This window comes from Cupressus sempervirens, chromosome 4, assembly GCF_028749045.1.
Source record: "Cupressus sempervirens isolate cs-2001-9-10 chromosome 4, ASM2874904v1, whole genome shotgun sequence".
Lineage (NCBI taxonomy): Eukaryota > Viridiplantae > Streptophyta > Pinopsida > Cupressales > Cupressaceae > Cupressus > Cupressus sempervirens.
In genome coordinates, this window is record NC_143121.1 from 577,619,317 (window position 1) to 577,633,282 (window position 13,966).

Below are 13,966 nucleotides of genomic sequence, written 5' to 3' on the forward strand. Positions count from 1 at the left end.
TGCCCATAGGCAGGCAAAATTTATTGTAAGATAACGATGGCTGCATATATATTAGAAAATATTTTGAGGAACAACATTCCTGAAATCCAAAAATATCATAATAGTCAAAACAGTTGAGCCAAATCCAAAGTCTGACAATGCATTGAAATTTGACTAGACATTCACAAGATGCTTTCGAGTTTCAACCCCTTTTCTGACGGTTGGACATCTAACATGATTTGTCAAGCCATTCATACCATCAACAACTTTCTAAATATTTGCCCTATTTCCAGACGATCAATGACTGTATAATGTGCCCTTCCGACGAGTAGCGGGAAAGACCCTTTTAGTCTATTTAATTCCCACATGCTGATTTTGATGTATCAGAGAATAAATTTACTTAAGTTTTCCACTAAAGTCTACTGAAAACTTTAATCAAGTTAGTATTAAGATAATATCTTATACTTTCTATAATAGTCAACTACTTGTCTGTAGTCCGTCTTTCAGTCTAGATAGGAATGTTTCCTATCCCATCTCTTTTTTCTTTAGTCCAGATAGGAATGTTTCCTATCCTGTCTCTAGTTTTGTTTCTAATTCCGTCTTCAGTCTACGTTGTTTCTTTTAGAAACAACGTCCTTGTAATTCTTTATAAGGAACACATTTGTTCCTCTGTTAATTAATCAATCATCCGGAAATCCGTTAATCTGCCAACTCTTCTTGAATCTTGTAACATGGTATCAGAGCCATGATAAGGAATTTTTCGAAAAATTTATAATTTCTTTTGAAATTATCTGCACACCACAACAGTCGTCTCTTTTTTGCAGCCTCCTGGTCTGCAAAATCTGTGCCTGTATCCTTGGGAAAGCTCGCAATTTTTTCCTGCAAATCGCGTCCAAATCACACGCGTTTGAAGCAACTCGCGTCCATATATTTTCTAGCTCATTTGACAGCAAAATCGCGATTGTAGGGTCAAGGATTAGTTCGTTTTGTTTGCATTCTTCATCATTTGCGCTCTCCTTGGAAAAAATCTGCCATTTTTATCAAGAAATCTGAAGTTTTTTCAAGCCTTTTTCAGCCAGGGCCGGTTTTTTTTAAAACCCTAATTTTTGGGGTCAAAAAAATATTTTGTTTGCAAATTCTTGTTGGGTTTTTCGAGAGCTCAACTGGGTTGTCATCCGTTTTTTCTGGGTGCCTTGATTTTTGTGCCTCAATTTTTGAGCCAGCGGGTCCAGAAAACGACAGCAGATTCCTTCTAGGTTTTTCGAGCTCTCTTCAGGGTCATTCTCTGATTCTTCTGGGTCTTTTGTATTTTTTCCTCGAAGAATGTGCCTTCACAGATTTTCACAATTTTTCATTGGAAAACGTGCCATGGCATCTCTGACAAATATTTTGCTCGAACATAATTCCAAATTCAATGGTCGCAATTATGGAACCTAGAAGCAGCGCATCATCGCGATCTTTGAATATCGAAACACCGATCAACTTGTTCTGGGTGTTAGGCAGCGTCCGACTTCTCCGGGTCCTGATCAAGGTGAAGCTGCATTTTTTGCCTTCTGAATTTGTTTCTGTTTTTCTGGGTTTGTTGATTTTCTCCTCAAAAATCATTTCAAGTTGTCTGTAATACGCAAGGTTGTGTGAGATTCTGGGTTTGTTGATTTTCTCCTCAAAAATCATTTCAAGTTGTCTGTAATACGCAAGGTTGTGTGAGATTCTGAGTTTTACCGTTTTTTCCACAAAACCGAAGTTTTGTAAATGCAACTTATTTTGAGTCATAGCACTCTTCTGGCAAAGCTTCTTGGTTTCAGCATTTTGTAGATCCAGGGAGGGTCTCAATTATCACAGAATGTTCCGACATCCGTACGTTGACCATTAAAAAACGTGCCATGGCATCTCTGACAAATATTTTGCTCGAACATAATTCCAAATTCAATGGTCGCAATTATGGAACCTGGAAGCAGCGCATCATCGCAATCTTCGAATATCGAAACACCGATCAACTTGTTCTGGGTGTTAGGCAGCGTCCGACTTCTCCGGGTCCTGATCAAGGCGAAGCTGCATTTTTCGCCTTCTGAATCTATTTCTATTTTTTTTGGGTTTGTTGATTTTCTCCTCAAAAATCATTTCAAGTTGTCTATAATACGCAAGGTTGCGTGAGATTCTGGGTTTGTTGATTTTCTCCTCAAAAATCATTTCAAGTTGTCTATAATACGCAAGGTTGCGTGAGATTCTGGGTTTGTTGATTTTCTCCTCAAAAATCATTTCAAGTTCTCTGTAATACGCAAGGTTGTGTGAGATTCTGGGTTTGTTGATTTTCTCCTCAAAAATCATTTCAAGTTGTCTGTAATACGCAAGGTTGCGTGAGATTCTGGGTTTGTTGATTTTCTCCTCAAAAATCATTTCAAGTTGTCTGTAATACGCAAGGTTGTGTGAGATTCTAGGTTTTACCCTTTTTTCCACAAAAACGAAGTTTTGTAATTGCAACTTATTTTGAGTCATAGCACTCGTCTGGCAAAGCTTCTTGGTTTCAGCATTCTGTAGATCCAGGGAGGGTCTCAGTTATCACATAATGTTCTGACATCCGTACGTTGACCATTAAGGGAGGGTATTAAGATAATATCTTATACTTTCTATAATAGTCAACTACTTGTCTGTAGTCCGTCTTTCAGTCTAGATAGGAATGTTTCCTATCCCGTCTCTTTTTTCTTCAGTCCAGATAGGAATGTTTCCTATCCTGTCTCTAGTTTTGTTTCTAATTCCGTCTTCAGTCTACGTTGTTTCTTTTAGAAACAACATCCTTGTAATTCTTTATAAGGAACACATTTGTTCCTCTGTTAATTAATCAATCATCCGGAAATCCGTTAATCTGCCAACTCTTCTTGAATCTTGTAACAGTTAGTGGAGCAACTTCAAATGAAAATTAAAAGCATATATTGTAGGCTAATTTTGGGGTATAAAGGAATAAATTTAATTAATTAATTAACATTCTCCAATAAACTTCATGTTTTGTAAAACATTATTTCAGCTAGGCTAACAAAGTGACCTAGGTGAAAAAAAAATATTAAAAGCTACTTTATTAATGCGATTTATATAAGCAAGTCTTAGCTAAGCCAAATAGAAGCTGCAATAATTAAACACAAACAATATAGTGCAGCTTTTTCATTCAATACATATTACTTATATATAGGATTCCATATCCTATATTATAGGAAACCTCCACCAACAACTCTTAGATAGATTGAATTGTTTCAAAAACTAATTACACAAACATTCATACCACTAATACATTAATGTATTTAACAAACCTAATAAATTATTGATTTATGCATCATATGATGCAATATTTCCAACACCCCCATATTGCATCATTGTCCAAATGGGGATTGTGGACCAAAAATAATCGATGACTACATTCAGTAGTTCATCATAAGGTATGAGTAGGAATATACACATCTACTCATAACAAGCAATAGTGGAGCTAGTCTCACTATACTTTCATCCAAGGATAGGGACTAACACAACTATCCAAGATCAAGATTACTAATAGGGACATCCACTTCTGCTTGCAACTATTCTGATTAGGGACACATCCAATCATAATCACCAACTCTTATGATTGGTGACAGGCACATCCAATCATTTCCATCATCTTGTGAATGGTGACAAAAACATCAAATCACTTACATTATCTTGTAAATGGGGACAAATTCATTCATTCACAAATAGCTAACAATTGTAACTGGGGGCAAACACATACAGTCACAACTACAAACTTTTGATCTCATTTAGAAAATATATTCCTCCTCACTATTTTGTGTGGAGGGTTTCCACTGGCCACCTTAAAAAGACATTCTCCATCATCATTTGGAGCCAATGCCTTATTTGTATTTAACTTGCCATTAAAGGAGACCCTTGGTACACTGAGCGCAATTCATAACAAAATGTCAGTTCTTGCAATAGTAGCACAAAATTCTATTCTTGAAGAGATGACTTCCCTTTAATGTAGAAGAACTAGTGTAATGTCCCTTTTTCTAGTCATTATTTCTAGAGGCATCATTAGCACTTTTCACCATGGTCCCATGGGCTAACCAGGACTTTGCAGGGATTAGTGTGAGATTCAACACTGGAATCTGCAATTTCAGGCAGCAAGGAGCTGAGATAGTAGGGTTTGCAAATACTCTCTATTTATTGTAGGTCAACAAGGATCTGTCTTTCTGGTTTTTCAGTGTTGGACTTGGAGCGCCTTGTCGAGCCTTTTCTGACAAGCTATCACACATGCTTCTCAGAGTCTGACTCGTTATTTATTTTAATGCCTGAGGATTACATAGTTTTAATAAAGTTTGAAGTGCATCTTCATAAGTCACTTTATTATTATATGATTATATTATTCTCTTAAGTGGAAAAGGGACAAATCAAAAGGAAAAGAGAATAGAAATGAAGAGACGAGCAAGGAAAGAGGAAGAGTCACCAAATTATGCTTTAAAAAGGGAGGAAGAGCTCATTTCAAGATGCTTGGATATTGTTTTTGTTTTGAGTTTTCCTCCTCCAGAAATTTGTGAAGTGTTCAGCTTCATGTTCAGAACCCGAGGACAGAAACCTTCAGGCTTGCCAGATCAGACGTCAACCCGGTTCAAAATTAGAGGTGGACTCCCGTCAGAGCTCACATTTGGTGTTACAAGTTCTTTTCTACGCATCTCCAATCTGACTTTTCAAAGATTGGATTTTTCTATGCATGTTGTTGTATTGTTGAGTTATAATACCATAGCAAATTGAAGTTGTTTAAACCCCAGAATCTTTATGAGCATTTGCTGGTTTATATTGCAGGTTTTATTTGCAAAAAGATATCTCAATGGTATCAGAGTAGTGCATTCTGCCAGCCTGTGAGGTTTCACAAGTAACAAGTAATAAAGTATTTGTACATGTCTGCAGATATTTCCATGTTGGTTACAAGATATATGTTTTGTCTCTGTAGAAGTAGTGTTGGGAGGCCAACTTTGTTGTTTCAGAGGAAATAATTTTGGTGATTGAATTAAGTTCTAAGAATTAAATAAAGAACAACTTTATTGACATTAGTAGCAAGCAAAGGCGGATATTTAATTACCAATAAGTGGAGCTATCTTTTACCGCCAGTGATTTTCGAAAGTTCTATGAATCAACCAAAAATATTCATATTCCATGTGTTTAATATTATGTTTCAGCTTAAATAAAAGTATTTTTGATTGATATATATATATATATATGGGTCCAAACTATAGTCAAATAGGCCAAGTCAAAGCTTCATTTGGCTTGAATACAATCGTGGTGGAAGAATATTTATCGTAGGAAACTTATGAGTTGGTATTTATTTAAATACATTTATTCCAACCTCAATACTAGATATGTTGTGGGAATTTATATCTCTAGTTCCTAATATTTGCTAGATGCGTCTGTGAGAAATAATATCCGGAGCCAGCAAAGACTTTGGTATTTCTAAAATTTTGAAGAGAAGATTTTTTAATAGTGTAGGACCCGAGTTATATGAAGGAAATATTATTATTTGGCATCGGTTATTCCTGTTGGTTCCCAAAACCGTAGATTGGAAATCCAAGAGCCTACCACTTCGCCAATAGGACTTCTCAATCAGTTTTGGCCAACGAACGAAAATTGCCTTGATTCACCGGCACTTCAGGCTCCGCTACACCTAAGCGGATAAACCTTCTCCTTGAACTTGATCACTTGGTTCAGAGCTTTTCTATAGTGAATTTAAGCTTTGGAGTTCTCTGACTGGCAAGGTCGTCGAACTCGATCAAAATGAAACTGGATGTTGAGTACTTGATAATTAAATGTTTTGTATAAAGTTTGTCAATAATGGATCTGATGTTTGTAGAAGGAATATATAGATTTTCTGGCTTCAATAATAAAAGACCAGTACCTTTGCTCATTTGGGCAATAGAGTCAACTTCAGTGAATTATCACATACAACTTTATAATGCTTTACACACTTTACTGCCAACAATTAAATAATCAAGACGCGACAGATCAAATATTTATGCAATCCTAAATTAGTCCATATTGAATTTTAACTCCTCTGATAGGGAGACAAACTGGACACAGAAGCGGAGACAATTAAATATTTCACACTATCTGTGATGATCAAATTTAAATGCTAGATGACCATGTCCACTTATCTGACACTTAAATTGTATACATAATTCAAAAAAAATTATAAAAGATGATTCACCTGTAGTTTAAATTTCCATGTCTTCAATAATAAGCAAAAAACATTTTATTTTATTATAAAAATTAAAATAATAGAATTTATTACAAAATCATAATATAGCCCTTATCCCTCCATACAAATAATATAAAAATACTTCTTTGAGAATGTAGATGTGTATGTCCGAATATTGAATCTTCTCTTTTACAAATAACTTGTCCCTTATTTATATCTTAGATATAAGGAGACGTGACTTTTACAATGAAGTCATAAATTAATTACACTCTTTCATCTTTAATAATTATAATTTAATTTATGGTTATTAGCTTTCTGTCTATTGTGATTTTTAACACAACTCTTCATAACCGATGATTATAATTTCCTCCTTTAATGTATAATCACTTTATTTCATTTTATTTATCGGATCTGTTTAGATCAGATATAAGGAAACTATTATTATATATTCATAAATTTACTTGCACCCACGATATATGTTTTTCAAGCTCCGACGGTTCCTCAAAGGATGACTTCGATCAAAATGTTGGACTTTCCTTCCTGCCGTTATTTCCATCGCACATCTCAGTCGTTGTTCAACATATTCTTGTGCCGTCAATCTCCATCGCTATGTACATTTCGCCGCTGAGAAGCGAATAGGGAAGTTGGTTGATGAGAAAGAGTTTAAAATAGTGAACCAGTTGTTTCAGACGCTCCTGTACAGTGACGTCTAATACCTGCGGGCCTTTATCTGACAAGGAAATTTCCATATTCGAAGGTGTATCTGTTGCTTCCTGTCTCAATCATTTCCAGATTTATCTTCATTCCTTTATTTCGTGACTGTGGGCGAATTATACAGGCTGCTTGCAGTAATGCCAAAGCTTTAGAAGACTCCGATTTGTCCATATGTGATTGACTCTCCCCAATCACCAAATCATGATTCTGAGACTTTCCCATGCATGTTTCTATGTTTGATGGATTTCAAAATCATCGTTATTCTTAGATTTCCCAAACATCTTGTTACAACTTTGTTCTTAGAAGATCATCAGGCATATCATATAAATTTAGTCTGTGCTGGCTTGACGTCTTTGATTTCCTTATGAAAGTTCCCAATGCCTGTGTGTTCACTGAAATTTTATATATTTATTTGAATCAAGGTTTCTTCGATTAAGAATTTGCATACAATTCCAAATCTGTGAGATCTCCAAGAGGGAAATGGGTTTTTTGATGCACCACTTTGTCAGATCAAACTTCATGCTTATGCCCCACAGGATGACAAACTTTCAATCAGAAATCCCTCTATGTTTAATCGGAAATAAGCAGATCCATCATGAAATTTTAAAAGCTTATCTAACTCGGCCACAATCAATATATTGGTATCAACATGGGCATGAGCCAAAGAAGCATTGAGTAATGATGGATGAGCTACGCATATTAGAAAAACATTGGCAAGTATACTATTTATGGAATTCATCTCTGCGATTAGAGCAGGAGCAGCTTGCCCATTTTCTGCCAATCAGAGATACAAGTTCACCAATTTCCAATAATTCATCATTAAAATGATCACAATCTAGACATCTGAAATACATGTGGTAGACCCTCTGCATCTTCATCTATAATTAGAATGGACTGTTTAAGAAACTGATAATAGGTTTTCATATCAGTGCACATGCTGCTTTGTTATACAGGGAGCAACTGGTAATATGTATGCTCTGTCCAGACTTACTGTAACAACACCAATTTGTTTTTCATCATCTAGTGACGTTGCTATGTGAGACAGTAAGCAAAATAGTAATATCTTATTCCAGAATTATTCATTAATGGATAACTGTTCAGAGGTTTTTCTCTCATAAGAAATTGTTGTTGTCCTCTCAGTAATATGCAAGTTTGACTCCATCTTAATATTTTCATCTTTCCATCACTCTTATAGGTGACAAGACTTCATCAAGATTCCAGCATGGCAACAAATTTGGGCTCCATCAATTCCTATACCCGGTTGCATGACAAATAGGATTATACAGAAAATATTATAAGAGCCGATGTTCAAATATTTGGCATTTGATTATTAATAATTTTAAGGCTCTAAGCGGTGGCTTCATTATTTATGGCAAAACATTTTTGAATAAAGTTGGGTTCTATTAATATTTCATGAGCAGTACCTTGGACTGAATGAAATTTTGTGCAAATATTTGAATATTGAGCATTCTTTGCGATTTTTCCAGGTGTTATTGTGAATGATCAAACTCAGAGATTCGAGTGTTACCAACAGATGACGCTAATCACGTGGCTCCAGGCAGATAGTGTTTCCCAAGGCTAGTGCATTCATAGAAGGCAAAAGGTGGTTACAGAAACAGCGATGAGTTACAAAATTGATTAAGGAATTCTGAAATATCCATATTTCCAATTAAAGGCATTAGTATTGAGTGTCCTAAGTAATTTCTGAAGTGGAATATGGTTGACACCAATATTGGGGAAACCATGGCATGGTAATATATGAAGGGAGGGAATTAATTAATCCATACATTGCGGCTTATTGCAGAAGTTTTCAAAAGATTAAATATTGCCACGAATATATGCGAAGGATAATATTAGAAAACAAGCCCATATTTTGTCGTGATTATTCGCATTAATAGTCGGCATTATTATCATGAAGACATATTTTGTTGGGGTATATGAAATATTGTTAAGAACTAAATCTATCATAATCCCAAGGAAATATTTTGCAAGGTTCATATATTTGAACGGGAAGAAATTTGCAGATAAGGAAGCTTCCAGCATTTTTTCAAAGCTTCTTGGTTGAAGCAAAGACTTGGTTTTGGAATTATCTCGTATGCTAATGACTGGAGCAATCAGACTGGAGAAAGGAAAGTTTACTGTTTTTCACTTGCAGACGATCTCTTTGTAGTGAGCAGAGAATCCTCTAGCTTTTGAGGGAATTGAGCTAGATTAGTCTCTTCCCAGATATTCCTTCCAAATATTGTGAGTTCTGAATTAAGCTCTTCCAACTTTGAGGTCCTATTTGTAACAAAGCTGTGACCAGAATTCACCTAACAAAGGAGTTCATCTTGCATTTGAGGTTGTTAATTTGGGAAGGCAGATTGGTGGCAAACAGAGAAAACATCTTACAATGGAAAAGCAATCTTTTCTCAAAAGAATATAACAACACTTTTAATCATGACCGGCTAAGGGACTTGCAGAAAGAAAAGGAAGTAGGAAATTGGCTCTAAATAATTAGTTTGCAACTAGGATCCATGAAGTCTCTAGATTCTCTTCTTCCCAAATTGGAAGAATTGGAGACATGTTTATCCAAAGTAGACCAGGCAGATTGTAGGCTTCTTACTTGGGGTTTGCATCCCTCAATGCTTGCTTTGGTCCAGCACAAATCTATGGAACATCTACATAGAGATGTTAGGCTTGCAGTGGCTTCATGTCTCAATAAGATTACTTGGATAACATTTCCTATAGCAGCTTATAGTCATGACGTATTCATGAAAGTGTTGTAGCTAATTGTAAAGAGCTTTTAGGGGTTACATGATGACAAAAGGTCTTCCTTTGTTAAGTAGGTTAAGATCTTAGAAATTATGACAAAGGTTATATCATTCACTATTATGATTGAACTTGAATGTAATGATCTAATTCTTCACATATTCCAATGCTTCTTGGCTGAAATAAGTAAGCATCACTCAGATAATGTGAAGGTTTGCATCCATACCGTTATATCCTTAATCCTAGATGAAAATGATGATATATGTAAACAGTTGCAATCATAATTGTTGGCCATTTGGAGGAAGGAGCATGTGGTATCACCAATTGCTTAGGAGTTCTTAAAAAAATTGATTGAGCACAAAATTGAAAGTTTGAGGAGCACATCTAAATATGAATTTATCTCAATGCATTTACAGGTTATAGAAACACCTAGGGAAAGTAAAAACCAAATTGGAAGAGCCGATTTTTTTTACATGCCAACAAACTTGGACACTAAATCATGTTTGTAAGCATTTAAATGAAGATAAGACAGACAAGGAAATTCAAGCCAACAATGAAGAAGATATAATTCTAACAACTTTGCCCTTACAAAACACAAATGTTGGTACGAGTTATGGAACTCTCTATATTGGTGACTTGGAGGTGGTTACATAGAGGTATCATGAAATGATGGTCTTATTCAAGGAGAGAGAGTGTCGGAGACTTCACATGATGAAAATTTGTTTGAAAATGATGACATGACAGCTACCTTGCCATTGCATACAAATCAATCAAACAAAGAGTTTGAAGCCCACAATGACATTGATGACATCCTTGTGAGTGATGAATTGTATGTTTTTTATGAGGACAACTCACTTAATTAGAGGAACAATAAAAAAACAAAATTTCAAGATGACAATGTTTAGGATGACCAACTAGAAAATGCATGCCATAGTGACAATGATTCTTTAAAAATTCAGCTGAAAGTTGATGACAATATGATTGTTGAAGCCTTTATGTGTTATGATGATACTCACAGGACCATTGAGGATCTCTATAGGAAGGCTCAAAAGGGAAAGATGCAGAAGGGAATGGAAAATGATTCTTATGTTGCCGATTTTGCTGGTAGTCAAAGCAGCCTTAGAATTTATAAAATCAGATTATTTAGGTTTGTTTTCAAACAAGGATTATATTTCAAAGGTTGCTAAATTTTTTGCTGGTCAATTAAGGCAAAAAAGGATGAGCTTAATATGCTCGACAGGGAGCTCAAGGGTGCTCAAGAGGCCTTGGATAATACACAAGTTGCTCTTTATGAAGCAGAAAGTCTGATTGTTGTCACCAATCAATCTAGGGAACAAGAGGATAAAGAAAGGCATGAATTTTTCCAAGAACCGATTAAGAAACTGGATAGTATTCAACAGATCTATGACTTGGATAGCTGCCCCAAGAGATCGAGTTACAGAATTATGAATCACATTTAGCTGGTAGATAATTCTTTGTTTGAAGTAGATGCTGATTGGATATTTGATAACCCACTTTTTGAATTGGATGAGGAAGGTCCCACCTATTCACATGACGAGGATGAGATTGATTGCAAAATTTTGAACTGATATGCATGTAATGGTGATGGTACTACTTGGTCATAGGACTACAGTGATGGGGTGATTTATGGAATTAGTAGTGTTGCTCTCAGCTAAGATATTGTTTTAGATTCTAGTTTATACATGAATTGGATGGATTTTATGCTTCAGTAGCTGGCTAAATCTAGGTTGAGGACTCATGGGAGTTATAATTTGATCACACGGGATGGATTCTTAGTCCTTTCTTTACTCATGACACCTACGCACTCAGGTGTATTTCAAATTGATGACAGTAGTAATGGCCTCTCCACACCTTTGATGTTGACTTCAGCTAAAGCAGTTTGATTCCTACAGAAATAGTTTAGGATGAGCAGTTATGATTTACAGTATGCCTATGTTGAGTGGTGTGCTTTTCCATTGGAGATCACTCACAGATGGAGAATTGTTTAATGTTGATACCCCCTTGGGACATTTCTATCTCCTCATATATCCTAGTATCAACATGATTGATGCATTACTTCAATGGTATATTGATGAGTGGCTTCACAATTCGAGATACATTTCTTATATCGGAGTAGCACAATGGATTAATGTTGCAGTTTTCCTAAGGTTGATGTGAGGTCTGGGTATTCTGGTCATAGAACTACAAATGTTGATTGCTTGAGGGTAAGCAATCTTTGGAAAGGGAGGACTGTAATATATCCCCTTTTTCTAGCCATTATTTCCTGATGCGTTGTTAGCCCTTTTCACCATGGTCACGTTGGCTAACCAGGACTTCTCAAGAATCGGTGTCAGATTTCACATTGGGATCTTCAATTCGGGCAAATTGGAGTTAAGATAGCAGGGTTTGTCAGATAATTACTATTTATAGTAAGTTAGCAGGGATCTGCATTTATGGTTTTCAGTGTTGGACTTGGAGCACCTCGCCAATCCTTTTCCAATAAGCTATCACACATGCTTCTCAAAGTTTGTCTGGTATTTATTTTAATGCCTAAGGATTAAATGGTTTTAATAAAGTGACCATTAAAATTTAGGTGCATCTTAGTAAGTCACTTTATTATTATATGGTTATATTGTTCTCTTAAGTAGAAAAAGGAAAAAGGAAAAGAGAATAGAAATGAAGAGACAGGCAAGGGAAGGGGAAGAGTCACCAAGTTATGCTTAAAAGAGGGAGGAAGAGCTCATTTCAAGATACTTGGATATTGTTTTTGCCTTGAGTTTTTCTCTTGGAGAAATTTGTGAAGTGTTCAGCTTCATGTTTAGAATATGAGGACGGAAACCTTTAGTCTCATCGGATCAGATGCCAACCCAATTCAGCATTAGAGGTGGATTCATATCAAATTCACATTTGCTGTTAAAAGTTCTTTTCTATGTATTTCCAAGTTGGCTGTTGTTGTCTCTAAGATTAGATGTTTCTATGCATGCTGTTGTATTGCTGGATTTTTACACAATAGCAAATTAAGTTGTTTAAAACCAATTATCTTAATGAGTTTTTGCTGGTTTATACTGCTGGTTTTATTTGGAAAAAGATCTATGCTATTTTCTAAAATTTGTTTGTGAGAAAGTTTGGGTAAAATATCCAACGGGATATTTCAACTAGATTTAGAGGAACAGTTTTAAGCCTATTTTTTAAATACATCACATTTTCCTCAGTCGTTGAGTTAGTTTTCTTAGATCCTCCATCAATCAAAGTAGATACTATTTCATCCAAGGTAGCATCTACTTTGTTGCAATAACTAGGAGGCATGATATTTAACAAAATAGTCTTTGAATCATCATAATCTACTTAAGCATTTATCCCAATCAGTTGCTTTAGCTGGGTGCAAAAATTACTGATCTGTTGAACAATGTTATCACCTTCCAACATTTTTAGCCCAAACAATTTCTTCTTAAAACTCATCTTTGCACTCATTTCTTTTGATCCAAACAGATCATACCATCTATCCCACACTTCCTTTCAAGCATTTGTTAAGTTGATATCGTGTAAGTATGCATCTGACAATGCAAGACCAATCAAAGCTATTGCTCTTCAATCTTTCCCAATCCATCTTGTGCTTTCATCGACATCAATTGGCCTTGTTACTCCACTTACTAAATCTCAAAAATCCTTTTCAATAAGCATCAGATGTGATCTAATCTGCCATGTAGGAAATTTTGAATCCTCAAATTTTTCTATCAATATACTATTTCTCCAATTTAAGAAATACTACAACTCCCACCCATAATCTAAATAAGGTTAAAGTTGGTGGACTCCAAGAATTGTACACCTTGACTTTTACAAAATTTTCAAATAGCCTCTACAAATTTTTACACATTTTTAAATTTTGATAGGCTACTTTTGTTGACACAATAATAGTGACTCGTAAAATATGAACCCTAGTCTAAATAGAAATAAACAGACTTTAACTTGGACACAAAAATCCCAATCTTAGATATGATAAGGCAATATTATTAATGTCCAATAAAAGGCCAATCAAAGGGTCCAAGGGACTGCTGAAATAAACTAGTAGGACAACAAAAAACAAGAGCACTATTTATCGTACTAGGTAAACAGTTTATTAATGCATACAGACAATAGCCAAGAATATGTAACACAATAGTACTCCTTTTATTATTCGCATATATGCTGAAGAGATTACATAGTGCTTCCAATGATGATTACAACCATGATCGCGGATGGTGTACATATACCTTACTGAAGAACCTTCCCGAAGAGGCTCGTCGGCTACATAACAAGAACCTTCCTGAAGGGGCC

At 35.5% G+C, this 13,966-nt stretch overlaps 1 protein-coding gene across 2 annotated transcripts in view; it reads right to left on the minus strand.

The window, feature by feature from the left end:
• Window positions 1-13,966, minus strand: part of LOC149562517 (hydroxyproline O-galactosyltransferase HPGT2-like) — a 114,490-nt gene that overhangs the window by 11,190 nt on the left and 89,334 nt on the right. The window lies entirely within an intron of this gene.